Source organism: Lasioglossum baleicum, chromosome 9 (genome assembly GCF_051020765.1).
Source record: "Lasioglossum baleicum chromosome 9, iyLasBale1, whole genome shotgun sequence".
NCBI classification, from domain to species: Eukaryota; Metazoa; Arthropoda; class Insecta; order Hymenoptera; family Halictidae; genus Lasioglossum; species Lasioglossum baleicum.
This window is the reverse complement of record NC_134937.1, coordinates 10,667,614-10,694,276: the sequence shown is the minus strand read 5'-3', so window position 1 is coordinate 10,694,276 and position 26,663 is coordinate 10,667,614. Positions and strand designations below refer to the sequence as shown.

At 48.1% G+C, this 26,663-nt stretch overlaps 1 long non-coding RNA gene across 1 annotated transcript in view; it reads left to right on the top strand.

Annotated features, from left to right (window-relative positions):
* Positions 1–26,663, top strand: part of LOC143211772 (uncharacterized) — a 132,803-nt gene that overhangs the window by 42,030 nt on the left and 64,110 nt on the right. Inside the window, exon 2 of the long non-coding RNA XR_013009531.1 lies at positions 17,478–17,681. This is a non-coding gene — a long non-coding RNA (uncharacterized LOC143211772). The remainder of the gene's footprint in view (positions 1–17,477; positions 17,682–26,663) is intronic.

The following is a 26,663-nucleotide window of genomic DNA, read 5'->3' as shown; positions in this document are numbered from 1 at the left end:
AATTCAGGAATAATGCGCCCCGCAAGGGTGTGTATTTCGCGTAACGTACATACAAATTACTCGCTTAGCTACCAACCCCTCCGACAAATTACCGTGGTCAGTTAAAATTGGCGAACACGTCGAACCTCGGCCCTTAAACCGCTCTGGAAACGAATGAACATTATATTCCGAACGAACTGCGAACTTGCCTCGCAAGTACATATATATAATTCCGAAATAATTGCTAAGCTGTTATGAACGTAAATTGTTACGTAAATGATATTATCTCCAAAGTGGAGGGGACAGAAACGCGACGCAACATATAGAAACCTGGTTAAACAGACAATTTCGCGCATGTACCCGTTGGAAATATTTCGAACGCTTCAGATTTTTATTGTATCGCGATAGGGTGTTCATATTGGATTCCCGGAAGCGAAAGAATTTATTTGAAAAAATCCTGGTTGGGATCAGGGTGTGAAACTTACGACATTTAATAATTTGGTTGACGCCACGAACATCTGCCGCTCTCCCGACAACCCTTTGCGAGCTCCTAAACCATCGCAGCCACCCCCCCCCCATCACTCTCCCACTCTCGCATCCCGTTCTCGAGCTCGTACTTTCTATCACGGTGTTGTTTAATTAATCATGTTGTATTAATAAAAGCTCGCCTAATTGAATTCGCTGATTTCACACCGTTAATACGAGTTTCATTTAAATTGAATGAAGTATCGTCTCGAACCCCCGCCCGTAGCGCCCCTACCACCACTATTTTGTCCGCTCACACCCCCGTACGCCACCCGTCCAACCGTCGACGTCGCCTTGAAATCGGAGCCACCCTCGGAATCGTCCTTTTTCTCTCGCTGTTTTATTGATCTTCATTCCCTCCGGCTACAGCCCTCTAAAACGGTTTACTAAAAGGTAACCTATTTTTCATTGCCGCCTTAGAACGGCGATCGACGCCGATTCCGCCTGTCGACCTCGCCCGAGCTGCAGATCCGACCACCGTAATCTTTATTCCGAACGGGCGTCGATACAACGTGTATTATGACGCTCCGTTTCACACGGAATTGTTGTTTAACGATCTGCGCTCCCTCCTCCAAACGACTTCCCGTTCCTCTTAAGGATGTTCTGGAGGTACAATGGGAGACAAAAGTACAAGAAATTCGAAATCCATCAATATATTGGCAATGGAAGCCATACATGACTATATTTTACCACGTTTTTATTAGCTCGCTTTCTTGTTTGTTTGTCTGTTTTTTGTTTTTGAGTGTTTTTTTGTTAGTTTCTAGTTGCATTTTTTCAAGGTTTAAATAGGGTTTGAAGTGGAATTTAATGAGTTCTCCATAAGAAGACGTGTTAAAATTTGCAAACTTTAAGTTGCTATAATTCTTAAACGGTGCCAAACCCAAACCTTGGTAATTGCATTAATTTAGTAAGAATTATATCTTCCTTATATACCTCTCCAGAACATCCTTAACAATTCGACCGTGCCCGTTCGCTGTCAAAGCAATGATAATAATGTAAACAATATTGTGAATAATGGTAGAGAGATTTTTAGTGGTGGCTCTTTTGGTCACCCCACGACTGCTAAGGCTCAAAAGAAAAAATTAAAAAAATTTCAGAGAATATGATATGCACAAATTGTTAAAATTACTGAAGAAAGAAATTTCTGTTCAGCCTCTGTTTTTCGTACTTGATGTAATTTTGGCGATCCCTTCGAAATGATCAAACAGTTGTTAAACAAATTTTTGGATGGTCGCAAACTTCGTGGACTATCTCGTGATAAAACTGGAGCTTTGCACGAGGATTAATGGTAGTCACTGTAGATTCCAGAGGAATTCATAATGCCCGGGTAATGCCTAGTAACATGTGTACCGAGATCCAGTGGCGCTGAACGCAATCCACCGCGGGCCAAGGGGAAGATGAATAATAGGGTAAGATGGCGAAGTCCTTAATTAGAGTGATTAAGTTCCAGGCGGTGGTAGGCATCTATCTTGGTAGACGCGGCTGACTGTTTATAAGTGGAAAATGTAAGACATGGCGGACAGGGGCTGTAGCCGAGCTCCGGAAAATCGAGCCCCGGGATTTCACGTGATAATAACCCCGACCGAGTATTATACATTACCGTTCAATTTGAATTCGTTGCAGCCGCGTAATTAAACTCCCGTAAAAACAACGTCGATGTAAACAGGGTCGGGGGTGTACGAGGCAGGCGGAGTGAAAGAGAGAATAAAGAAGCACGCAACAGCATCATGTTTCATGGAACGACGCGTGTGTATCAAGAGCCCGTAATTTCAGCCGTATTAATTCGCTTAATTTCAGCGCTCGGCCGTTCTTTACCAATTACGTGTCTGCTTCTCATTTCTACCCTTCGGAAGATATCAACTGTAAAAATTACCACTGCTCCAGAAATACTAGACCAATACAAAAACCAATAAAAACCTCCACCTGTTTCCCGAGCATTCTATAAAAATATATTTTTCCACATTTTTCATGTTACAGCCTCTAATATACTCTGCTGTAAAATAGCACTACTACACCTTCGAAGAAAAGAAATGTAGCAAAGAATAATAGAAGAACTTGCATCTAAAAATCTCCACCCACGCGACAGCAATGTTGTTGCCAAAATCCTTTTAAAAATGAAATAAAAATTTCTCCAAGGGCCAATAGTGATTTTCCGTCGGCCACGGTACTTACCGGTGAAAGATGGGGTAAATCGTAGGATCTCTATCGTTCGGATAATTGGGAGCGGTACTCTGGGAGCAAAGGACGACAGGTCCTTGGTTCTCGGCTCCTGGCAGTGGAATAGGATCCTGTCCGGTTGCAAAACGCGCCGGTAGAGAGCGCCACGTTGTCTCGACTGGCGCGCTCGCTTCTGAGATCCATAGGCGCCGCTCGGTGACTGTGCCTCGCGGGCAGCTATCTGGCTGATGGGAGGGGCGTGCGGCTAGGCCGCACCTCAGGCTCCGCCTCTATCGGATTTTCCACGGGCTGCAGATGGCGCTGCGAGCACCGCTCTCGCCGACTGCAAGCTCCACTCGACGTCGATCTTCCGCCACGGTGTCTGTCTCCTCTCTCGCAACGGCTCCACAGCCTTCCCAGCCATTTACCCTTTACGACTCGATTCACCCCTGCTTCCACTGTTCCGCGTAGATGGATTTATCACCGACGAATCGCGTCCTTTAACGCAATATCCACTAGCAAATATCCATTCGAAAATTATGTAGCTTGTGTTTTAGTTAATTTATTAACCACGATTGCAGATTCACTCGTGATTTAACGAATTATGAGTTGTAGAATCGAATTATTTCTTTTCATTTCGTAAGAGGATTATTTCTTAGAAGGTAGGGAGGTATAATAATTGGTAGAATCTGTGTATTTCCTAATTGTTAAAACCCATCTTTTCAAATACGAACCAATGACAAAAGGACAAAAATTACTACCAGGTAAAAGACTAATTACCCAAAATAATCTATTCTCCAGAATAAGACGAATACGTTCGGACAAGAGACACTGTGTAATCCGAAAATCACGTTAGCGGATGCGGCATGCAGCCCCGTAAGATCAATCCACCCCACCCCCCTTTACTCGCCCTCTCGCCGATACAAAAGCCACAGTCTGAAACTTCCGTTCTATCGGCCGTTTGAGAAGCCACTTTACTTTATCGCCGACGCATTTATCAAACAACCATGGCCCGCTATTACGATAATACCTGAACGAAGTTCGCTGCCGGCAGGCTGCGTATCGAGTCCCGCCATTATTTAATACACTCGGCTATAACGTCGCATAATCCGCGGACTTACATTGGCGTATCAATATGCATATTCATAGCGGCGTTACGTAAACGGCGCACGAACCTTGTAACGCGTTCCTAACCCACGCATTCCCATACACTGTGAAATATAATGGTTATAGAAAAAGAATGAAGGCCTTTTCTGAAAGAGATAAGAAGGATTTCATACTTTGCTGTTGACAGATCAACGTTACAATTTTTAAAACATTTTTTAAGGTGATTCTTGAAGATTTGTTATTTTGTAATTTCTATTCTAACAGCTATTAATTTAATCACTGGAAATTGTCATATTCTACGATTATTATGACAATCATCTTCAGGACACACAACAGTGACACACAACAGGACATCTATAAAATCAACAGTGACGCCCACAAGTCAATGAGAAGAAAAAAAAAAGAAAAACGGCAGGTCCGTAATCTCCACCCCCTCGTTTAACAGCTCGGCCATCCGGGGCAGCTAAGAACTCGGCAAGTCAGCTTCCTGGCTATCGGAGCGTGTGGGGTTCGGCGCGGGAACGCTCTTCCTTACATTAAAACTTCTGTGGGGGGTGGGTGTCGGGGGTGCGAGCGGGTGGTGGCTCTTAAAAACTCGGAGAAAGCCGACCGGCTTGTAAAAGGCGGAAAGTATCGAGCATTAATACGAGGGGGTATCAAGAGAGCGAGAGGAAAACTTTTACTTTTGAGCGTCGTCGTCGCGAACAAACAGCGGCAGCCCCTCGTTTCATCGCGACGAAACGGACGTTGCCGAAGAATGTAACGAAGTGAGAGAAAGAGAGATATCTAGATGGAGAGGGGGTGAGAAAGCTAGAGAGAAGCGAGTGTCAGACGGGAACGTTCATCCCCGGCCGTTATATCCGCGGAGCTTTTCACCGGCACAGGCTCGGTTGTCCGGTTTTTCCAAGTTCACCGCGGAGGGTGGCCAAGTTTATTCAGTCCGCCAAACTTTGTAGTACACGGTGTCGACCGCCAGAGGGCAGTCCAAAGGACAAGGGGTGGGAACCGGAACCGAACGGCTGGCTCCGGACATAACCACCCCCGCCGTCCCCTTCGACGACAGTTCCCTTACCCCCTCACCGTCTCGCTCTCTTCCTTTCTGTCTGTCTCTCTCGGATTCGCTGCGGCGTTGGACTCGCCCGCGCGCGCACACATACACGAGTCGCGCTTTGTCCGGTCTCTCGGACGCAATTAGGGTGGGTCTCGGCCTTCAACCCCCTTGGGGGTGCCCGCTCGCTAAGTAGAAAAGCGTGTATCCACCTCCGACCTCGAAAGGCGGTGGGGTTTGTGTCTGGCTGTAACGGACTGCGGACCACGACCGACACACCGACGGACGGACCGACGGACAGACTCGACTGACAGCAGCTGACTACCACCTCGGCCAACCCCCTACCCCTAAACCACCTCCGGCTTGCTTTCTCTAGCTCCGTTTCTCTCTGTCTTTCTCTCTACTCTGTCGTCCAATCCCACTTCCTGAACTTGGCGACGCTCTCCTACATCGGCTCCAAGACAAACATCCTCGCCCAGGGATGCTGTGCTCTACCTACCGACCACTCTCTTTCTCTCTGTTCCACGTCACCATCACACACCTTCGGAAAGTCCTCTCTTTCTCTCTGTGTGCCCAGATTCGCCTGGTTCGATCGCCAAAGCGTGTAGTCCACCGCGTTTAGGGCACCGTGTACCCGGTAGTTCGAGACGGTCCGTTGGGCTGAGAAGTTAAGTATGTTAATCGGACCGACCCGGTCTGTACTCGCATTAGCGGTCAGGCTAATTGGAAAATTTCGGTCGATACCATTCCCGAGATTCGACTCGGTTGATAGAGGATAGAATTCAATTCCTCCAGTGAGAATGATCGACGCTGATGGAGCTAATAGGGTCTTGAACGAGTGGTTAGGGGTGCAGGAATTTTTCCTTCTTGGAGAATCAAGATGGGTTTGTCGTGTTCGGATTCGATACAAATTTTGTGTCCGGCAAGTTCGCTGACAAATAGTACTCGATAGAAACGTTTCACGAGACACGGCTCAAGAAGTGGTGCATTAAACGAAGGACCGCCATGGTCGCGAGTCGATTATGGTCCTCCGTCAATTTATCTAACGTTCCACCCCATGCTCGCCCTTCTTCGCTACGGTCTGAAATGATAATAAATGTAAAAAAGCGACGGCGAGAGAAAACACGCTGTACGGAATAATATTGCCGGTATACGGAGGTTCGCGAGGAGTTTTTTTTTCCTCGTGCGTTTTACGAGGATGAGGCGGCTCGCATAATTCCACGTAACCAGCGGAAAATATTCGACCAACGGGGGTTGCGAGGGGGCGCGACGGGGTCTTAACACGAGCGGCAGCGGCGTAGTCAAATTGAACGTGTAATGGAGGTAACTCTCGCTCATCATTTCCCCTCGGCGAGCTAACGGCATAGAAACTGCAAGCGGCGTGTAATATTACGGAATACCTACATACCATTACACGTACGCCGCGTTATATAAAGTGCCGTGCCAGTGAACCGACGATGTGCTTCCACGGCATAGCCGGCGTATAACATGCGCGCGCGAGAGCTAGCGCAAAAGAACGAAATTGAGACGACACGGGAACGATTCCGGGTAATTATTCCTTATTCGCATTAGCCACGGCGAAACTGCCAGTAGGATCAACCGAGGGAACCAAGGACTCGCTCGAGATTGTAAATAGGCGATACGATGCTATCGCGAGACGTTATTCCTGTTTTGTGTCCTTTACCGCTGGATCTACGACTTGCTCCGGACTTCAGCTCTGGGATTCATAAACTATCTAGCATATCGAATAAATGTTTAGACAGTAAATTGTTTTCCTTGGTGAGACTCCAACCAGGGCATCAAAACAACCAAATATCTTTACTAAAACCCTGTTTTTAGAAGCCGGTTAAAACTAGGTGCACTAAATAAAACCAGATATCATACTTTATAATAATCTTATTTATTGATCGAAATGGGGAGTACAAATTGCTCTTTATTTGAATTTATCTATAACCTCCTCCTTTTTCGAAGTCGGTTAATAAGATAAAAATAGAAACAAAGGGGTCAGGAAAAATAACGGGCCGCAAAGATGCCTCACAAATGCCTGTGAAATGAGCCTGAGGGGTCCGGTAATTCCAGCGTTAGCAATCGCCAGGAATATCGTGCGGAATAACCATTTTCGTGTATCAATCTCTGGAAGAGCCACGCGATCAGTATGACCGGGCATGTCGCCGTTCCCGAAATAGAACGAGTAACAGAAGTAACGCTCGCTAATCATCCCCGTTCTCCGGTCATCGGGGCTGACAAACTGCGGAGGGAGGTCTAATATTACGCGAGTACGTACATACTATTACACATCCTGGCGGCAATGGCCAGGCGCCGACGATACGCTCGGTTGGTAGGATATCCTTCGGAACACCCCGCAAGGGGCTCGTTTGTCTAACCAACCCCCTCCCGAACCTAACCCCACACCCTGTCTCGGGTGCCGTAGCGTATCCACGAGCACGTGGTTATGCCCACTTCGTCATCGGCCACGGAAGGCACGAATGGAAGAGGCGAGAGGGGGGTTGCAAGCCACCCCTACAAACCTACCACTACCACCGCCACCTAACCGAGACCAGGAACTCGCTATCTTCCCGGTGGCCCATTCCGCCCCTAAATTGTGAGTAATGCTGATTATGTAAAAAGACTTTACGGGACGTTATTACCGTCGTTGCGATTACGATGTTATACGAGCCGCAGGGCGCGCGCAGCCCCGAGGCGCTCGTAACTCCTACCACCACCCACGCACAACCCCTTGAAACCCCCTTGCCGCCACCGTGCAACCCCCGTCTCGCGCTCAACGTCTTGTCTGCCGCCGCTCCGCGCGTTTCAGCCTCGAATTCGGTCTTGTACGCGCTTGATTGAATTCAACGGTCGAGAGGCCTTTTAGCAGCGAGTTTCGCGCGGTGGTTCGTACGGGGGGTGGTTTCTATGGAATTTCACTTCAACGGTCGGATGCCTCGGTTTATGCTTGCCTCGATGAATTGCGTGTAACCATAAGAGATCGGACCGCCGCCGCTGGATAAAGAATCGCGAGACCTTCCAAGAATTTAATTTCTTTCCTGTCTAAGCGACAGGGGGCGCTGCTATTTTACTGTTCGGGAGAGCTCTTAAGCCAGAGAAAGAGACGTTCTTTCCCGAGACGTGGAACTGATGCTTGCACTTAATATTTAGTAACTTTGTCAACGCTTTTGGCAGAGAATTTAACACAGAGATGACTTATCGGAAAGAGGCATCGACCACTTCCGATAGTGTATCAAGAAAAATGAGATATCTCGCGGAGAACACTCCGGTCACGTGGACACTCCAGTGACCGGTCGCCGGGTCGTCAAACCAGGCTACCGGGAAACCATTCTACCGTCAATCGAACGGGTCCCTGGGACGTCGAGTACGGCAATTACGTTCTGCGCGGGACAGATAGACCCCGGGACGAAAATGTCCAATTACACGCAACCTTACCGCCTACCGCGGCGAGATCGCCACCGGTGAGGTTCCGTTATCGATCCTCCGGCGACATACTCGCGCGTTAATGAGGAAATCTGTGTGTGCGCGCGCGGCGATCGTGGGAGTTGAAGTGTTGACGGTTCGACGCATTTCTGCCGGTTCAACATGGGGAGGATGGCGATCCGAGAGAGAAACAGAGAAGAAGAAGAAGAAGAAGAAGAAGGTCGACGATGGAGCAGAGGACGAAGAGGACGGGTGATCACGAGAGAGAGAGAAGAGGAGGAGAAAACGAAGTAAAAGAGAAGAAGAAGGACGACGGTGGAGCAGAGGACACCGGTGAACAACTCGGCGTAGAGGAGGAAGAGGATCGTGGCGGAGGTCGAACCGGCCCAGAGGGGAAGATCATGGTCTCTCTCTGTCCCCAGGTTTCTCTGTCCCTGTTGGCACAGTGCTGGGTGTAGCTGTGGACGATGATGCGCCGGCGAGATAGGGTAGATTGCAGGCCTGCCGCGCGTCCTGCTGGTATCCGTTGGTATCCGTGCGCCTGGCCAGAGCTGATACGGTCAGCCCCGGGATAAAGTAGATATTAACACGAGATGATCCGTTAATGAAGCGTATGTTCTACGCCGCGCACACGCCTAGTTCCTCTCCTCTTCTCTCTACCCTCACCCCTTCCCTCCTCTCCTCTCTTCGCCCGTTTCTCTCTCCGTTCTTCTCGCGCCATTTCGCGAAAGCTCCATTCCATCCTCCTCTTTCGCGAGCTCTTTCCCTTCTCCCCTCTTCTCGTGGCCCTAGTCCTCCGAGCCGCACCGTTTTCCGTCGATACTTGCACCCTCTCTCTTTCCACGATCCATCGACGACCACCTCCAGCTACTACCACCTATTACCAACAGCCTTTCCTGTTATCTTATCTGAACACCGCCAACCCGGCCGCGAATTATTATTAAACCACGACCACGTCATTGCCCGCCCCTAACCCAACGTTTCGTTAACTAGCAAATGCCTCGCGCGAATGTGTTTACCTCGTTGGGGTGGGACAAGGCGTGTTTGGGTCACGCGAAGATCTGCGATGAGGATAGCGATCAGGATTTTTGGTGGGAGACAGTTTCGGGTGGATTTTTGGATTAGAGTTGCCTGCGAGGTGTTCGATGGACCTTGCTTTATGGGAATTGCTAGAATTAGCAGGGCCCCTCAGGTACACATCTTAGAGTTGGCTAAATCCATTAGGTACATCCAGGATTAGGTTCTTTATGATTTCATGAACACTGAACAATTAACTAGACCCCGTAGTTCGCTAGACTAGATAGCCACACTCTTTAAAGCTAGCTAGCTAAGCCCAGCACAACGTGAGTTTTTATAATATTCATCTGTAATCAAGTTCTAGAAAATTCATTATTGGTAGTCCAGTCCGTTTGATCAGCAAAGCCGTTTTCTGTGCGTAGTACTAGTAGCAAGTTGAACAAAATTCTCCCTGATCTCCGAGTACGCAACAAGCTCAGTCTCGAATTTAGTCAAAATAGGTCCAGTGCCAGCACGATGGCTTCCCACAAGGAAATTAGGGTTGCTCTCTCTAGTGAAGACACTCCCCTCCGCCAGAGCCCCTAACCTTATTACCTTAATAGCCTATTAATACTTATCGTCCGGTTTCAACACGGTCTTTGGATGCCGCTCAACGGCAATCACCTGCCAACTATTCGAAAGGTGCATCTCGTGCCTACTTATATCACTGTAGCTCTGTGTCCGACATCGTGGCAATCTACCGATCCGCTCGTTCGAACCGAAATATAGGTCGTCGGTTGTAGTCGCGATGAAGTCCGGTTCTGGTCGCGTGAAACGCGAGCACGATGGCGAACAGTGCTATTAATAATTGATCACGTCGTCGCCGGTAGAGATCGGGAACAAGTGGCTGCTAACGAGCTGCTCGGTAATGATGATTCCTCGCGAGGGCGTGCACATCGCGCGGACTGATTAGAAGACGCTCTAGAACCCACGAACACGCGTTACTACACGGCCGGGGAACGCTGGCAGCCGGATGATAAATCGGGATTGTCTTTTGCGAAACGTACGACCCGGTTTGTCAACAGCGGATCTTCTGGCACCAGATCTTCTGGATCCTCGACGGCCACTTGGACCGCGATCGGTTGGACGTGCTACTGACAGATCGTAATAGTTCCTCTTGCAAATTGTCTCTTACTCTGTCGAAAGATCCTCTTGTAGAATCACGTTTGTTCATGTCGCTCGTGCACAAGGAAAACGTCACAATCCTAATTTTTTTGCATGAGCCACTGATTGTGACTTTGTGAGTATTGTATTTAAATGAACATTAATATTTTTTAATTTATGACTAGACTGTGATTGTAACTATATTCTCATCAGAATAAAGAAATTGTTATTTTAGTTCTCACATAAATAATTAAGTACAGAAATGTGAGATTTTGCATAAAGATCCAGCAGTTCATTCATCCCACGCGAAACGCCAGCGGCACTGCACGTTTCGAACGAAATCCGAAATTGCAACTATCCAGATTAATTGGTGAAAAAATGGACTGAAATTAAACAACCACTCGGAGATGGACTACAAGCTACAAATTGCGCGTTAAAAATATAGCATGTCGCTCGAACGAATTTTCATCGGTAACCGTTCCTGGTATTTGTCCATACCGTCCGTTCAAATAATTCGAACGCGGAGTCGGCCGACAAATTGCGGGGTAAAAACGCGGGTCTCGTTTAATATTCGCAACGCGAGGCCCTTTGTTGAGCTGGCTGGTAAACGTTTTCAGTGAACAAAACGCGTACACAACGGCAATAATGTTCGCCGATATTGAAATAATTTTTAAACGGTTCCGGGAGCGCGCGACAGCGAATAAATTTGCATCGAGCGTGTTGCAATATCGAACATGTTTTTTATCTGGCGCAATTATCGCGAATTCGACGGCGTCGGCCGGGGGCCGGGGGCCTCGGCGCCGACCGTGTCAGTGCAATCAAAATGATTAAAGAATCAATAATCGAGCAGCGGCGTGTGTAACGTCTCGAAATGACAGGTTTCCTCTAATTGTTCGACGCGGCGAGTTTCGCAAGTGCATTTTGCACCCTATCGATCGATCGCTTTATCGCTCGAACGCGTCGAATTAAACGACGACGCGTTATGTCATCGATCGATCATCTTTCCGCTAAAAAATTTTATTCCCCTGCGGCTATTTTTTCTCTCTCTTTCTGTCTCCGTTTTTCTTTTTTAATAATCGTATCGTAACGGGTATCATTGGTCGGTCGATCGGCGAATTCGTAAACGGCCGTAGCAATAAATGGTTTTTGTCCGGGCACGGGGCTCGGGTCATTCGGATATTCGCGTGTAAGCTGATAACGACCTACATAAACGAGTCATCGAACACTGGACTCATTCACACAGCTGTCCTCGGTGTTGACCACCCACGACATCGATCATTCAGCCGGCCCGCGCCGCTCCTATCCGTGTCGAACCGAACTGAATGGAGATTTCGAAACTCATTGAGCAAATATAGAGCAAATGGGTACGCGAGCTTCCCACCGATTTAGCACCGATACAACCAGATACGGCCGGCCGCGGACGCTGCAAATATCCCGGCGACTCGATTACTACCTAACAAATATAAAACGATCCTTTTTATCAGCCGGTTTATATCCGGCCCCGAGTTATCCCGCCGGTGACGATACGACGTTTCCACTGTTCCTTGTCAATCGACCGTGTTTATGCAAACAGCTTCGCAAACGCGAGACAATCGTACATTTCGTGAGAAGTTCTTGCAAAAGAATTTAGTATTTGCAGCTTCGATTTACTGCCCTTCGGGTTCGAACTTAATTTTACGTGAAGTCACAGTCGTATTAAGTAGAAATTAATATCCAAACTTCTACGAAAAAGGACCTGCCAGTTATTGATGTAAGAGTAAAATCTTAAAAAAACTGACTAAAAATATGGATATTAAACTAATACTAATTAATCTAAAAATAGACTACTCTAAAATCAAGCCAGTTTCACTAGATCATCTTTCTATCGTCGCTAGACTTTCATCACCGCTCAACCCTTTAGTGGTGCAATGTTTACTTAAGTGGCCTATTCACGATCAAGCATTTTGCGCAACAATGCCTATTGCGCAACATGATTGATCGTGAATGATAGTGATTGACTAATTAATACAATGTGGATTTGCATAACATCATGCTGCACAATAATTGTTGCGCAATATGCTTGATCGTGAATAGGCCCCTTCAGACTAAGAACTACGAAGTCTCATACTAGAACCCTCCTAAAACTTTGAGTAATTTTTCTGAGATGCCACTCAGTATGTAATTTAACTAATTCACATGATCGAAGTTAAAAGAGAAAATGTTCGGAGTCGGCGTACAGAAATTTTGTTGGACGGTGAGGAATAAAATGGTGTACAGATATTGAATGACGTCGATATACAAGAACGATGTACTCGACGAGTATACTCGTCCGTGGCGGACGGACGATCCGATTGACACGGTCGCGACACTGGAATTGAAATCCGAACCAAGGGACTTTTGACGAAGAAAGGTGACACGGAGGCTGGGCGAGAGTAACATCCGCGCGCGCGACACGAAGCGGATCCCGCTCGTTTCTTCTTCGGAGCGTGTAACACGTCCGGAGCGTGGTCGAACGAGAAAGAAACGAGAAAGCGTAGCACGGTGGTCGTCGAGTGGGCGGTTTCGTCCCCGGCGAAACCCGCCGGTTTACAGTGTATGTCGTTTCTGCTCCGGGTTAGGACGCAATGAACGGGGCCCCAGGTAAGCGCACAGGTACGTACCGAATCGACAACAACGACAACGACAACGACGACGACGACGACGACAAGGAACCCTGCTGCTGAATGGCCAGACGAGGACCTCGTTAACTATGGCCTTGGCGCCGTTCGAGATGCCCGCTTTGATATCGCGCCAGAAAACTTCCAGCCGGCTCGTAGTTCTTCTCTCTTTCTTTCTTTCTTTCTTTCTCTTCCACTGCGCCTCTCCGCTCCTCCGTTTTTTACGCGCCGAAGAAACCGAGTTTTACGCTCGATCGATCGAATCGGGCATCCTGGTTGTCGATCTTACTCCGTTCGTTACGATCCACCGAGAGACAAAGGGGATACAATGTGAATCGCGCATAAACGGAAATCTCTTTCACCACTCGTTGAGATACTTCGAAGTGCTACATTACGAAGTTTATACGTTACTGACAAAAATTAGTAGACGAAATGCAAAGCAATGAAGGCGCTGAAATAATTTAGGGTGGATTTATAGTGGAGCTGCGAGCAGCGGCGCAGTGAAAAGAAACCAACATTCGTGACAACATTTCGACACATACTAATGAAAAAGTACATATGCATTTTCTTTGTTCTTCTTTTTTTTCACCGCACAGCTCACCTCGCTGCTCCACTATAAATCCACCCTTAGGATTACTGGATTTTTCAGCTCGTTGCAATTATTCTGCATCTTGCAATCGATACGGAAAATTTTGGTTTTACAAGTAAATAAGATTCAAGATAAGAAAAACATAGGAGTACAAACAATATTTATTTTCCCGCAGGAATTTGTAAACGACAAAGAATTTGCAAACGCCCATTCCTTGAAAGTTCGTATTTGAAAAAATACCTTGCTGGAGGGAGGGTTAATTCCACAATAAATCCCACAGTAGTAAACACTTGAACCCCCACAAACAGGCGACAGCCACCGACAGGAGGGAACCCGTTCTGCCTCGAAACGAGGAGCATGAGGAATTCGGCGAGGCTCGTAGGTAGTCATGGGGGCCGCGTGAAAGAGTAAAGGGGGGTCGGAGAGGAAGAGGGGCACGCAGAGTCACTAAACCCACCATTCACGCGAGGCCGCGGGCCCCCGGAGTACCTGGAAACGGTGCTAATGATATGCCCGGGCCCCGGCTGGTGAATGGAACCTTTCGGGAATTCTCCGACGGTTTCGTAGAATTAGGAATTCCGAGGCCGGGTCCCCCTCGCGGCCGTTCTCTTTCTTTCTAGGCCCCCGTATCCGCGGATCAGAGGCTGCCTCCATAAAGAGGTGGTTTGCAGAGAGCGGCGAAAGAGGCGGGTGGAACGCTTTGTGGGAAACGTTTCTGCCCCCGTCCCCTCTCCTTCTCTCTTCATCCTCCTCTATCTCTTCTATCTATAGCGAGAGCCGGTCTTTCTCAGCTCGGCGACGGCGACGACGCCGCACCGCTCCCGGCTGAGATTTATAAGCGCGAACGAGCCTTTCAGGGCCGAGCCACCGGCTCATCCTCGAATGGGAACAATTTAGAGAATAAGGACGCGCCAGCGCGGAAGCCGCGAGGGAGGCGCAAAAGAGGAGCCCGTCGAACCGTCGCAAAAATTGCTCGCCGCCGATTGTGTTTGCCTCCCCATTCCACACCGCCCCACCCGTAGGAAATAAGAGGGGGACAGTGGGGGGGTTCGGAACCGGGGGGTTCGAGCGGCGTCGAGCGATCACAAAACGGGCTGAAGAGAGTTTATGAGATCCGACTCCTCCGAGCGGAGTTCTTTGTAGCGACACGCATCTCGCGGGCTCATGCAGTCGCCCCGAGACCTTTGTCCCCCCTATTTCCGCCAATAAGCGTCGTATTTCCTGTTCCAGCCAACGATTCACGACGCGGTCTATTCGATTAATTTTCGCGGGGATCAGAAATCCATTCCCCTACTCCTGACAGACTCTCGCTCTCTCACTGTCTCTCTCTGCAGAAGCTCTTTCATTCAAGCTCTCGCCAACCAGCATCCAGCAGCGTTTTCGAGCGTCGAAAGTGGAGAACAGGTTTACCGGATACTCCTTGATTCCCCGCGCGCGCGTCAATTGTTTTATAGCCTGTTCCCTCTTGCCACATCCCTCTCGGGCCCCGCCCGGACCTGGACCCCTGCTACCCCACCCCATTCTCGCTCTTCGACACTCTCGTTTTCTTCGCCTTTTACGCCGATGCTGGCCGGCACCGCCGCCGAGGTGGCGCCACGCTGTACCCCTCGTGCCCCTCTCGTTCCTTTTTCTTTCGTACCCCTTTCGTTCCCTGTACCCACTTCCTCTTGCGCAGCTTCGTCACGCCATTTCAGTAAAATAAAAACCACCTCGTCCGAGTGTGTATTGTTTTGCGTACCCCTGTGTTCGACCGCCCCGGCGAACGATCCCCGAGACCGTGGCAAAGAATGGCCCTGGGAATTTGTATTCCACGGGAAAAGAAACCAACCGATCCGGCCGCGTATAATTCGACCGGGAACGGGTTCCGTGAAGATCGGCGGGCGACGATTTAGTATTGCCGATGGTTCGACATCGTATGCTACTTTTTGCACGGTCATTTGCGCGGTGATGTCCCTCACGGCGTCGAGGCTAGGCGAGGAAGTGGATAACGTCGTCGAGTTGGGTTGTGCTGTTAAGGATCGGTAGGGATTGAACATTTTTCTTAGCAATTTAAATTCATCTGCAAATATTCTGCATTTCTCCGCAATTTTCAAAATTGGTTCTAGATACTTACTAATTCAATTGCATTGTGAAGCTCATTTTGCAGGTCCACTGAAGGGCATAAAATCATTCGCATTCACAGAGCGGTAAAATTGCTTGCGCATCATTAGAAGCGCGTCAGCAAGGGGTTGGAGCGCCAAACGAAGGTAACAAAAATTACGGCGCATTGAGTGCGGCATTAAGCGTCGAACGGCATGTCGACGAATTGAAGCGAAAATATTTAGCGAGAAGTGTTGACGGTCGCGGGAAAAAAGGCAGCAGGGTGCGATTCGCAACCCTTATTTCGGTGTCCCGTGTTTACCGGGCTCGTTCTCGGCTCGTCGTCGCCGAGCAGAAGAGGAGAGAGAGGGAGAGAGAGAGAAAGGGGGAGGCGGTCCGTTTTATTTTATCAGACCGATGGAACAGCGTGAGAATTCGTTTACCTTTTCCCCATTAAGGAGCAACGACACTGGACGGGATCGAGCTTTGCGGAACCAGGGTTGCCGTGTCATCAACGTTTTATTTCCAGCAGCCTGGCGTCTCGCGTCGGGTCAAGTCCGCCGGCGAACGCAAAAGTTTAATTAATTTCGAGCCACGGCATTAAGTGGCGGTATCGGGAAGCCTGCCTCTTCTCTTGCATCCCCTCCTGCACCCCCCGGTCGTCGCAAACTTTCGTTCCTTTTTCTTTCTGTCGATTTTCAGGAGTTACAGTTGCAAAAATCAAACTGCACATCATGTAACAATGAGAAGATACAAATTTCCCTATTTTCTTAATTCATCCGCAACAAAATTAATGTGACCAAAAAAAAATTAAATTCGCAAGAATAAAAGCCTTTGGACTATTTGCAACTGACGAACAACGTAAGGGGAGAAAAACATGTCGAGGGATGAAGGTAGAAACACTCGGGTCTTCGAGCGAGCATTCTTCAGCCTTTCCCGTGTGTCTCGGAAAATTCTTATTGCGATCACGCACGAGGCGTGGCCGGGTTCGTTTAAATTTCTGTCGCGAGGCGTGCTCATTATCGGCTGGTACACCCCTGTAATTATCGGGACATCGTTCCTCGCGCATAAACGGGCCGCCTCGCGAGGTCTGCACCGCCTTTCCGGTTATTCAATCGCGTGCGCACGGGAGTTCAAAGTGATGCATATTTATAGGTTCGTTAGCCGGGGGAAAGGAAACGAAAGAAGCGGCGAAAACTCGCGAGCCGTCTCTCCCTCCCCTTTCCAGGGGCCGTGCGTTCGCGTCTCTCGCAGCTTCGCTCCTTTTTCCTTTCTGCGAAGCGTGTCGGTCGGCGATTCGGCCGCAGAATGCGCCCGATGAAACGAGACGACACATTTACCGAGCATTTCCGTTCGGGGAAACCCGGCCAGACTCATACTCCGAGCACGTGCTGCGACAACGTCAGATTTTAGGAACGATTGCACGCTATCGGTCCGCGACGGAGAATTGTGCTCGCGGTTCTCGAAACACCGTGAAAATTAAACGTCTTTTGTACGGTATTCGTCTGAAAATTATGTACGTACGTCTCTTATACTCGCAGAATTTTATCGAGGTGATCTTGAAATTTCCAAAACATCCTCGCACACACAAAACGAAAATTTTCTTCGTCAATTGGAAGACACTGAAACCATATAAAAATTTCTTTCCATTTTTAACAATTTCAATAAATTGAATATAACATGGACGTCCTTAAATTGTCTTAATATTTTTATTGTTTTAACTTACATCCACCCTTTTTTGTCAAAAATCCATAAAATTATTTTCCAGGCTCCACTAAGCGCAAAATGGAGAAGGATCCACTTTCCGAGGCAGTTCAGCAAAGTGTGACGAGATGACAAGACGGAGGGACACGAACGTGAATCAAGGATGAAACTTTTTGACGACCCTCCGACCGGAGCAACTTCCGCATCGAATTCGTCAAAAGCTCGACACGTCGTTTGCGGGGCCCGTCACCTTGGTCAAGTCTTCTCGGTAAGTTTGTTTGCCCTCCATCTGGAATCCGAGGGTACCGGTGACTGATCACCTACGAAACCAAGAAGGGTTCTCGCGGCAAATCCTCGAGGACAGGGGTCGCGGCCACACGGCTTACGCGCGGCGTCGTGGTCAAATACCGCTCTTACAGCTCGACGACAGGGTCCTCTTAAGTGCGAAGCAGAGTCGCATTAGGCGGAAAGAACGCGGCAAATATAAATGTGCCGGGGATCACCTGGTAGCCATTTGGATGCTTTCCTTGTCACTCGGAATCAGACTATTTTTAGGTTCGGTGAAAGAGATGCGATGTTTGTCGACTTCGGCACCGTTAGTCATGCTCAACTGCTTCTAAACTTCTCTTCAACTTCGCTCTACATTCTAAATCAATAAAGCTCTAACTTTTTAATTCTAGGATCATACCTGGTTCTAAACCTGCTGGATCTAGGCTAGTCCTAACTGTTTGTCAGACTCTATGTATTTTGTAAGAGGTTATTCCTAGATTTTAGGCAGACACCTAGACCTAATTCTAGGACCATACCTAGTTCTAAATCCTAGTCATGTAGAAGATCCACAGACGCAATTCTAGTCCTCGTAACTCTTGATTGATCTAGACTTAGACATGAGCCTGGATCTAGACGAGCAGAGAAATGTTCCCTTAACTGTGCGAAACAATCGATTGGGGGATTAAATAGCCTTTCGAGACACTCTGAATCACCGCGTCGTTAAATATAACCGAATCGGGACGGATCTCGACGGCCCAAGATTACAAAATCGACACGGGCTGGGCACTCTCATCGTCCCGGTGCTCGCGTGTTCGGCGCCTATTTCGAACGACAAAAAATCGAGCTCGGATCGGCCCGCTAGCCGAAACATCAAAGAATCGCGGTGTCCGCGACTGTTGGCGATGAAAGCGCGGCTAGAGAGGCTTGTCGGTCACGGAACGCGGTGTACGAGGCGCGTGGAACACGTGTCTGTCTCGCGACGCGACGCGACGCGTTTTCAACGTGACGAGAGCACGCGAAACACACCGGGTCGAGGTATACTATACCTACAAGCCGCGCCGTTTCGAAGCGGATGGGCGTCGAGCGGGAATTCGGCTCTGCGACGCGCGTAGACCGAGCGTGCGACACGCTCACGCCTCCGTGGTACGCCTCGATCACAAATCATCGACGGCCCGGTCGAGGCCCGTGCAGGCTTTGTGCCGCTTCACCACGGCAAGACCGTGGAAAAGATTCATGGGACCCGCGGACGGGAATAGTTCCGTCGTCGAGACGGCTTCGACGACGACGCGCGACGCCTCCTGGTCTCATCGCGCGACAAGCTATGCGGCTGCTTCTACTTGAAGACAGACGTCTAGCGATGGGCTTGATTCGGAAGATTGTTGTTTCGCTAATCGGCCGTGTTAAGCGATTGATACATTGCTCAACGCTTCACTACTCTGAGCCGCCACCCTCAAAAGTCCCATAGATATTAACACGTTCACTGCCGAATAACCTTTCCCCAAAATTCCCCAAAATTAAAATAATTTCAACATTGTACTCAAAAGTGAAGAATTGAAGATTATCACAGGGAGTACTTCTTTAACTATTCTAGATCGTGCGAGTACCAATGATGTTCTGTTCAAGTAACTTTATTATGAACAAAATTCTTCATTTGCTACTACAATAAAGTGGAGTGGGGTAAGTCCGTTAATTGATTATTTTTATTATAATATGAACGAAATTTTTCTCCAGCTTGTATTTATTAATGTAGTATAAGTTAGTATGAACTATTCTACATAGATGCCGACCAAGGATAAAGGTGTTTTCCACGCTTAAATCAACCAATGCCAATCAGTCACGTGCGAGGTACACGTACAACTTTGAGGTTACCCTGAACGTGCAATAGTTTACAAGTTTTTAATATATTCTGTGTTGATATTTTAGGTAAGTACAACAAATATTGATGTAAGTTTATTAGTATTTTTTAAAATTTATTGAGAAAAACACTAAGATGATCTTGCCCCGTGAATATTACTACACGGGGCAAGTCCGTACTATCACGGTGGGGTAAGTCCGTAGCGTATGAGTAACTATAAAACTAAATAATATAATTTAATGCAATAAGAAGCATTTCAAAGCAGGCTTGTTAATCATTCTTTTCTTGTCCCGTAGCACTTGAAACAAGGTTCGAAAGCATTTTTAACTCTCAGAGACGGACTTGCCCCATTTTCGACAAAAGTTTGATACCAAGAGCGTTAAGCTTTTACATATCAGACTGAAAATACATCAATTTAAAGTCTAACTTTGTAAAAACTAGGGGGCGGACTTACCCCACCTTAATTAAATTGTTTTGTTTCTACGTCACCGTGGTCGTGTCACACGGTTCGATTATCCGAACCACTTCGGACCCAATTAGCCCGTATAATTGGCATTGCGGAGTACGAGAAAAGTAGTCTGGCGTATCTGAGTCACGGTTGACGTCGTCGCTAGCCGTCCACTTTTATTTCGAAGCCTCGAATGGCATCAGCAACGTGTGTCGTCGCCGCGTAAACTAGCGCCGCGACGCTCGAGTGAGCTTTCGCCCCTCAGGCCGACGCGACGCGACGCTGGTACGCGTATATTTTACGAGACCGTGGTCCATCCATCAACCGGCGAAGGGGGGCTTTGGCTCGCCAGTTACCCGGAGGTTAGGAAGTCAGGTGGAGAGGAACGAACGTCGACGAATTGCCGGGTGCCTGCTTATGGGATTAGGACAGGCGGAGATCAAACGACGGCGCTCGACAAACCCCGCGAAATTTGTCTGGCAAATTTCAAACGATCGCGATCGAGGCTCACGCGGACCGTTTGATAAAGATTAATCGGCGGGATGCCGGTTGATCGTGGCCTATCGCGTTCCACGAACGCTATAAATGGAATCAGAGCCAACCGTGATGAAGATGTTCCCCGTTTCGCCTCGTTTAGAGCCGACCGAGCCTCCGTGGCGACCGATCTGACGGGCCTGGATTAGTCTAATACCTCTGTTTCAATTTATAAATTCCCTTTGAAACTCGCCTTTCGGCGATTCGGCTACCGTGATGATTAATACCTGGTACATTCTTCGGAAAATAGTTCACATTATTTTTTGTACACAAAATTCATTCGGTTGTAAAGCAACAATATTGTTTCGGGATTGTTGCGTAATAAATTTTTTAATTCTCTTTCTGACCATGAGATGCAATAATTTTACTAAAACTTGTCAGGTCTCCGAGGTCCTCGATTACCCCGACAAAATTTTAACAAGCAGTTTACCCAAAGTGGACATCGAGCAAATGATCAATTAGATTCCTAGACAAAGCCTGCAACCGAACAATGCGGTCAGCGGATTATTAGCCGACCAGAAGCGAGCAGCGTCCCTCTCGAGCACGGTTACATTTCCTGCAGCGTGTCCGGTCCATTAAACGGCCCAGAAATATCTCGATGACTGATGAAAAGAATCTTTGTAACAAGTTGCGCGGAGAAACAAGCCCGGGCAACGCCGCGCCGGACGACGCTAATCCGAGTAGATTTCGCGGCCGTTCATTAATCATTCTGGGTCCGGAGCAAGGCTGGATGCGTCTCACGGTGGTGCCTCGTTGTAAGGGCAGAGGTCTCGATGAGTTATCGGTGGTCGCCGTTGTAGCAAGAGCACACCGCGAGAGATGAGGAGAGCCCCTTCGTCTAGGAGACAAGAGTGGCTCGAACGACCTGCCCCCCTCTCTCTCTCTCTCTCTCGCTCTTTGTGATCGCCTTTGAACCGGCGCGCCAAGCCGCTGACAACTTCGTTCCCCTGGTGCCTAGCCTCGCAATCCATTAGACCGGGAATAAGAGACGAGCCGTAACACGTCCGCTGGATACAAGGCTAGACAAATGAATTTCTAACCCTTTCGCCGGGCCCGCTCCTCTTCACTCACCTTTTGCACTCGGTGCTGCTAGACTCCGCTCGGGGAATCGTTTACCGGCTCGAAGCATCTTGGTAGCTTCCACTTTGCTGCTCTCACTCGTCGGAGGAAAAGTTACGGTGACGTTCACTGCCCCATGCTTCATATAGTCGATTCATATTTGGTCTGTGTTTCGTAGAAACTTAATCGTTTGAGAACCGACCCGGGAAATGTGTATCTGGGTTCGCAGAATACGCGAAGGTATCAGATTGGTGAATTTTCATGAATTCTTCTGTAGCGACCTGTTCCTGAACGTAGGAAGTCGCGATAAAAATAAAGCGCGTGGCGTCGGGGAAATTCGACAAAGCTGAAATATGAAGTATACGGTTCTCCAACAGACACCATTCGTCAGGTTTCCGCGGCATTTCCCCGGACGTCGCAATGCGTCCCTGTTTATCCGGGCAACGAACCCCGTCGCTCTGCGGGTAGGGCTTTGTCGGGGGGGTTGGTGAGCCACAGAAGAATCGCGGGATAGATGGGAGGTGGATTCGACGGGGCTCGAATCTGCCGCGACTTTCTTCCAGCTCGGGAGATAGCTCTGTCGAGGGTGTCCGCCGTTGAAAGTGACGTCGGGGGTTGGTTTCGAACGGGGCGGGAGGGGGTTGGGTGGGAAAGGACGATCGACACCGAACGCGGAAGAAAACCCCTTTCGCGCTGTTGCCTCGACGGGAATTATTTAAATGGATTACCGCGGCAACTCCGTGGCAAAGTTTTCCGGGGGATTCGCCTGATCCGCTCTTAAAATTTAGATGGATTATAAGGAGAGGAACGCGCGGATTGGAGGCGGGGAGGAAGGGGTTGGAGAGGAAACGGGAGAGGGTGGCCGGACTGTGAAAAGACGAGGACGAGAAACGGGAACGGGAAAGCGGCAGAGACTTCGTACTTATTATACTTAACGGGGGACGGCGTCTTTTTAAAGGGGCTAACAATGAGGGATGGTAGCCGCAATCCAACCCCTCTACCCGAGTAACCATCCCCCATCCTCCCCTCGCGGTAACAGGGAACACCCCCTCGGGCCACCCGTCCACCCGTCTTCAAGAAAATGTTTAATGCCGCGGAAAGTAAGACGCGGTAATTAATATCCATTATCTCCTACGCTGGCGACCTCCGTCCAATTAGCCGCCGCGGAAGACGCATTACCGGGGAAGTCGAGAGATCGCTGGCATGGCGATCGAACGATCTCCTTCGCCAGGCTCCGTGGCATTCCGGCGAAACCACGCATATTTCGGTGACTGTTCCTTTGGTCCAGGAAGAGGAGGCTGCGGGCGAGAGGTAATTAGCGGTACCCTTAACACGCTCGGCGCCGCGCGGTACATTGCCGCCATGTTGGTCCTCCGGGGAACTTTTCGTAGTTTCTTATTGGACAGACTTGCCTGTGTGTCTCTTTCTTTATACAGCTCTTTTGTACGAAAATCCTACGATTTTTCTTTTAACATGGACTGTCTTATTTCTTTCATAAACACTGTTTTAAACAACGCTTTCGATTCAAGTCCAAGTTCATTTTGAGCACACAGATGTAAATATTTACGTACCTATGCGACAAATATGCATTTCATTTTCATTAGCTGAAACGTACTCGCAGTTTGTAATTGACTGGTCATACACAAAATAGAAGATGAACACGTATTTTTATAAATTTTGTAACTACTTTTTCACCGCTTTAACAAAAATGAAGCAAGATTCTGGGTAGTCGGTTTGTGTGTGAATGTTAGTCTGCAACACTCGACGCAGCGTCTAAGGAGGAGACAAATAGGTCCAAAAGCGACTGCCTCTCACCTGACAGCGGAATGCGTCAAGCTCATTACACGTTACATTCCGTAGCAGACAGGATCCGATTGGATCGGTTCCGCTGTCCGCGCGAACGACAAACATCGTCAAAGGAAGGACAAATTGCGGGCCGGAAAGCGAGCATGAAAATCGCGAACACCGCGTGCCAAGTTGGCACTTGCCGGTTACTTAGGTACGGCGGGATCCTTAGCCTGTGTTACACTAATTATAACATCGCGCTCGCCCGAATGTTCCACCGAGTTTGATCAGTTAGCATTCTTCCTTCGAGCAGGAAACGTTACTTTTCTCGAAACGCGTTTCCGGCAAGAGGTGCACGTTCACCGACGTCCGCGGCCTGGTAATAATGTTCCCTGATAACTGGACCGTGCACAGCCGTGCAGGAAATATTAATTATTGGCTGCGTTACAACCGTGCTCGCCGGTACTCGTGTGTCACTCCAATACAGGGTGTCCGGTTCGTCTTCGTTCAAAACGCGTACGAATATGATGGTACCAAAAACTAGGAGCGCATTGTTTTCCATGTATTAATTGATGCAATTTTATTATTCTCTATACCAGGGGTTCTTAAACTTATGTAGTCCGAGGACCCCCTTTTGAACAACATTTTTTTTGCCGAACCATAGGCATTTTACGTCGTCCTTGAGACTTAATTTCTGGCTCAATAATCCATTACTGGCACTACGTTATAATAAATATTGGTAAAAATGTATTTGCAGTTGAATAAAAATAATTAAATTTTTACTAATCATTGTTTAGTTACGTTGATAACTAGTTAAGTAACAACAAATACAAAAAGTCTGGAACATGCAGGATTTTTCTTAAATGAGTGATTTGAATAAAAGCGAAAAGTTGAGGGATAATTAGGGTTAATGTCAAAATTGTTTCGCGGACCTCTGCTCTACACCATTCTGTAGGTACTAAGAAATACAGAGGCATCATGCTTTGAACATTCAGAAATGATTTTTCATTAATATTAATTCATGGATGGCAGGAACTCGGTTGACAGTTTTTCGACAGAAATTTCAATTTTAATCAGAAAATTAAATCTGAATGAGAATTATAGAATCAATGAAATCAGTGAAATCGTCCAAGATAAAAATACTTAACACTTCCTTGTAGGAAATGTAGAACTGGATCACCCAACTCACGTATGAAAAAATATTCCATTCAATTAAAAAGACACACAATTGTCTGAGACGTAATGACGTCTGTATGTTCTTCACACGAGCCTGTTGAAATTAATTTCAGTAAATCGACTCGTCGAAATCGTTCAATTCTTACTTGTAGCAAATCAAATGTTGTGAGACCGATTTAAATGGGACACCCTGTACGAGGACACCGCGAAGCGTATTTCCTCGTTACAACCGCGAGCTTCAACGTCCCCGCTTTATGAAACCGTGCGAGCACTTTTAAAGGGAGGTTAATAACGGCAACGAGAAATGGGACACGTGAGGCTACGCGCCGCATCGTATTTCACGCGATGATGTATGTTTATCGGGATGATAATGGTACAAAGCAAAGTGAGCGTTCCTCGGTAGCGAGCTCGCCCGCGCAGCTCGCCGAGTTATAGCGGAGATTAGCAGGAACGATTGCCGGCGAAATTTCTTTCTAGAGGCAGTAGCCCATTCAACAAGTTGAACGCGTGTGCACGCCTAATTGAGGCTGGGCTCGCGTGAGGAGTCACTGTTCATTCATCGCCGAATGACCGAACACCGTAAATCGTTTCGAATGGATGCTTCGCTGGAAAAAATGGCTGACCTGCTCGAAGACGAGATTTTAGCTCATACCTTCTTTTTTAATTTTTGTGAGTCAAAAAGAATAAATAGTTGATCACTTCATTTAATTTTTTTAACATTTACGATACCTGATAACTGGACTGCGGATCTTTCTGCAAAATAAAAATTGTATGCATTAATTGCAGGACACGCAGGAACCAAGTAGGAATTTATATCTCTATTTAGTGGTTTTATTATGTTGCAAAAAATGTATTGATACTCTTACGTTCTTGTAATCCCATTATTGTTGGAAATTACACCCACCCATTTCTGACATAACTGCATAAAGTCCGCAGTCTAGTGATGATAGTTGAAAAAACTGACTCTGCAGCTTGAACGAAATGTCGAAAGTATAATGGCGAAGCAAAGGGGTTGCACAGTACCAACTGCATAACATCTCCCAACGATTAGGCGTGTGCAAGGGTCGCGTATTACACGGGGGCGCACGGATGGATCTACGTCACGGCAATTTCTAAGATTACAACCGCGTTTAACCGCGAGAACACGCCGAGCGCTAATACACTGCCTGGAAACTGCAGTCTTGCAGATCGTCGGATCTGTCGTATTGTTGCGGGATTCTGTCGTGAACGCATCACCCTCGTCCGGATTAATTCCCCGGCGATAACATACACCCGTGGAACTCTGCTTCTGGCGTTCTTGCGTATCCACAGATGGAGGCGACATGGTTTTCACTTGGCAACGTTTCTCTCTGGGTTCCTGAAGGTAATAGTCCCGAATCCTTCAATCCAATCAAGATTAACCTGAAACTCAAAGATGTTGAAACTCAACACGTAAAAGAAGCTTCGTGTGACCATCCAATTTCATAGACTCAATCTATTGCAAACGGTGACGAAGAATGTCCCTGTCTTCGAAATCAAAAACCGGGATGTAATGATTCGGATTACATCCCGAAAGTCACCTCCTGGCGTTAATCTCGTGCACGAGCTATCGGCGCGGCGCCGCCGGTTCACGCGGAATCGGTTCCGGAAGATAATATGAGCGCGGGACGTATCGTCGCGTCGGGTCCGCAACACGGGCCATAATTAAGAGTAGCGACAATTAAACCGTAACAGGGTCTCGTCCAATTAACGTAGGAAGGTGGTGGATGCTGGTGTCTGGCGGGGGTCGGCGCGTCGGCTTCGATATAGCAATAACGCGAACGACACGAGGAAAGCGGCGATAAATGGGTGGGGTTGTGGGAGTCGGGTCGCAGGTATCGCGCTATGATAATAACACCGATTATCGCGGTATTCGGGAAATTACTGGTGAGCGGCCGGGGCTCCGGGTACATAATTGAACACTGGCCAGATACTATTCCGTGGGCGGACGAGCGTGTGCGCGCATAACGAGAGACAGAGCAACATTGTTTCGGCTTGCGAGCGTGCTTTCTCTCTCGCGTTCGCACCTTGGTCAGCGAGACGAAGAGAGAGAGAGAGAGAGAGCGAGAGAGACGGTGGGATGGATCGAGCGAGAGAAAACGTTT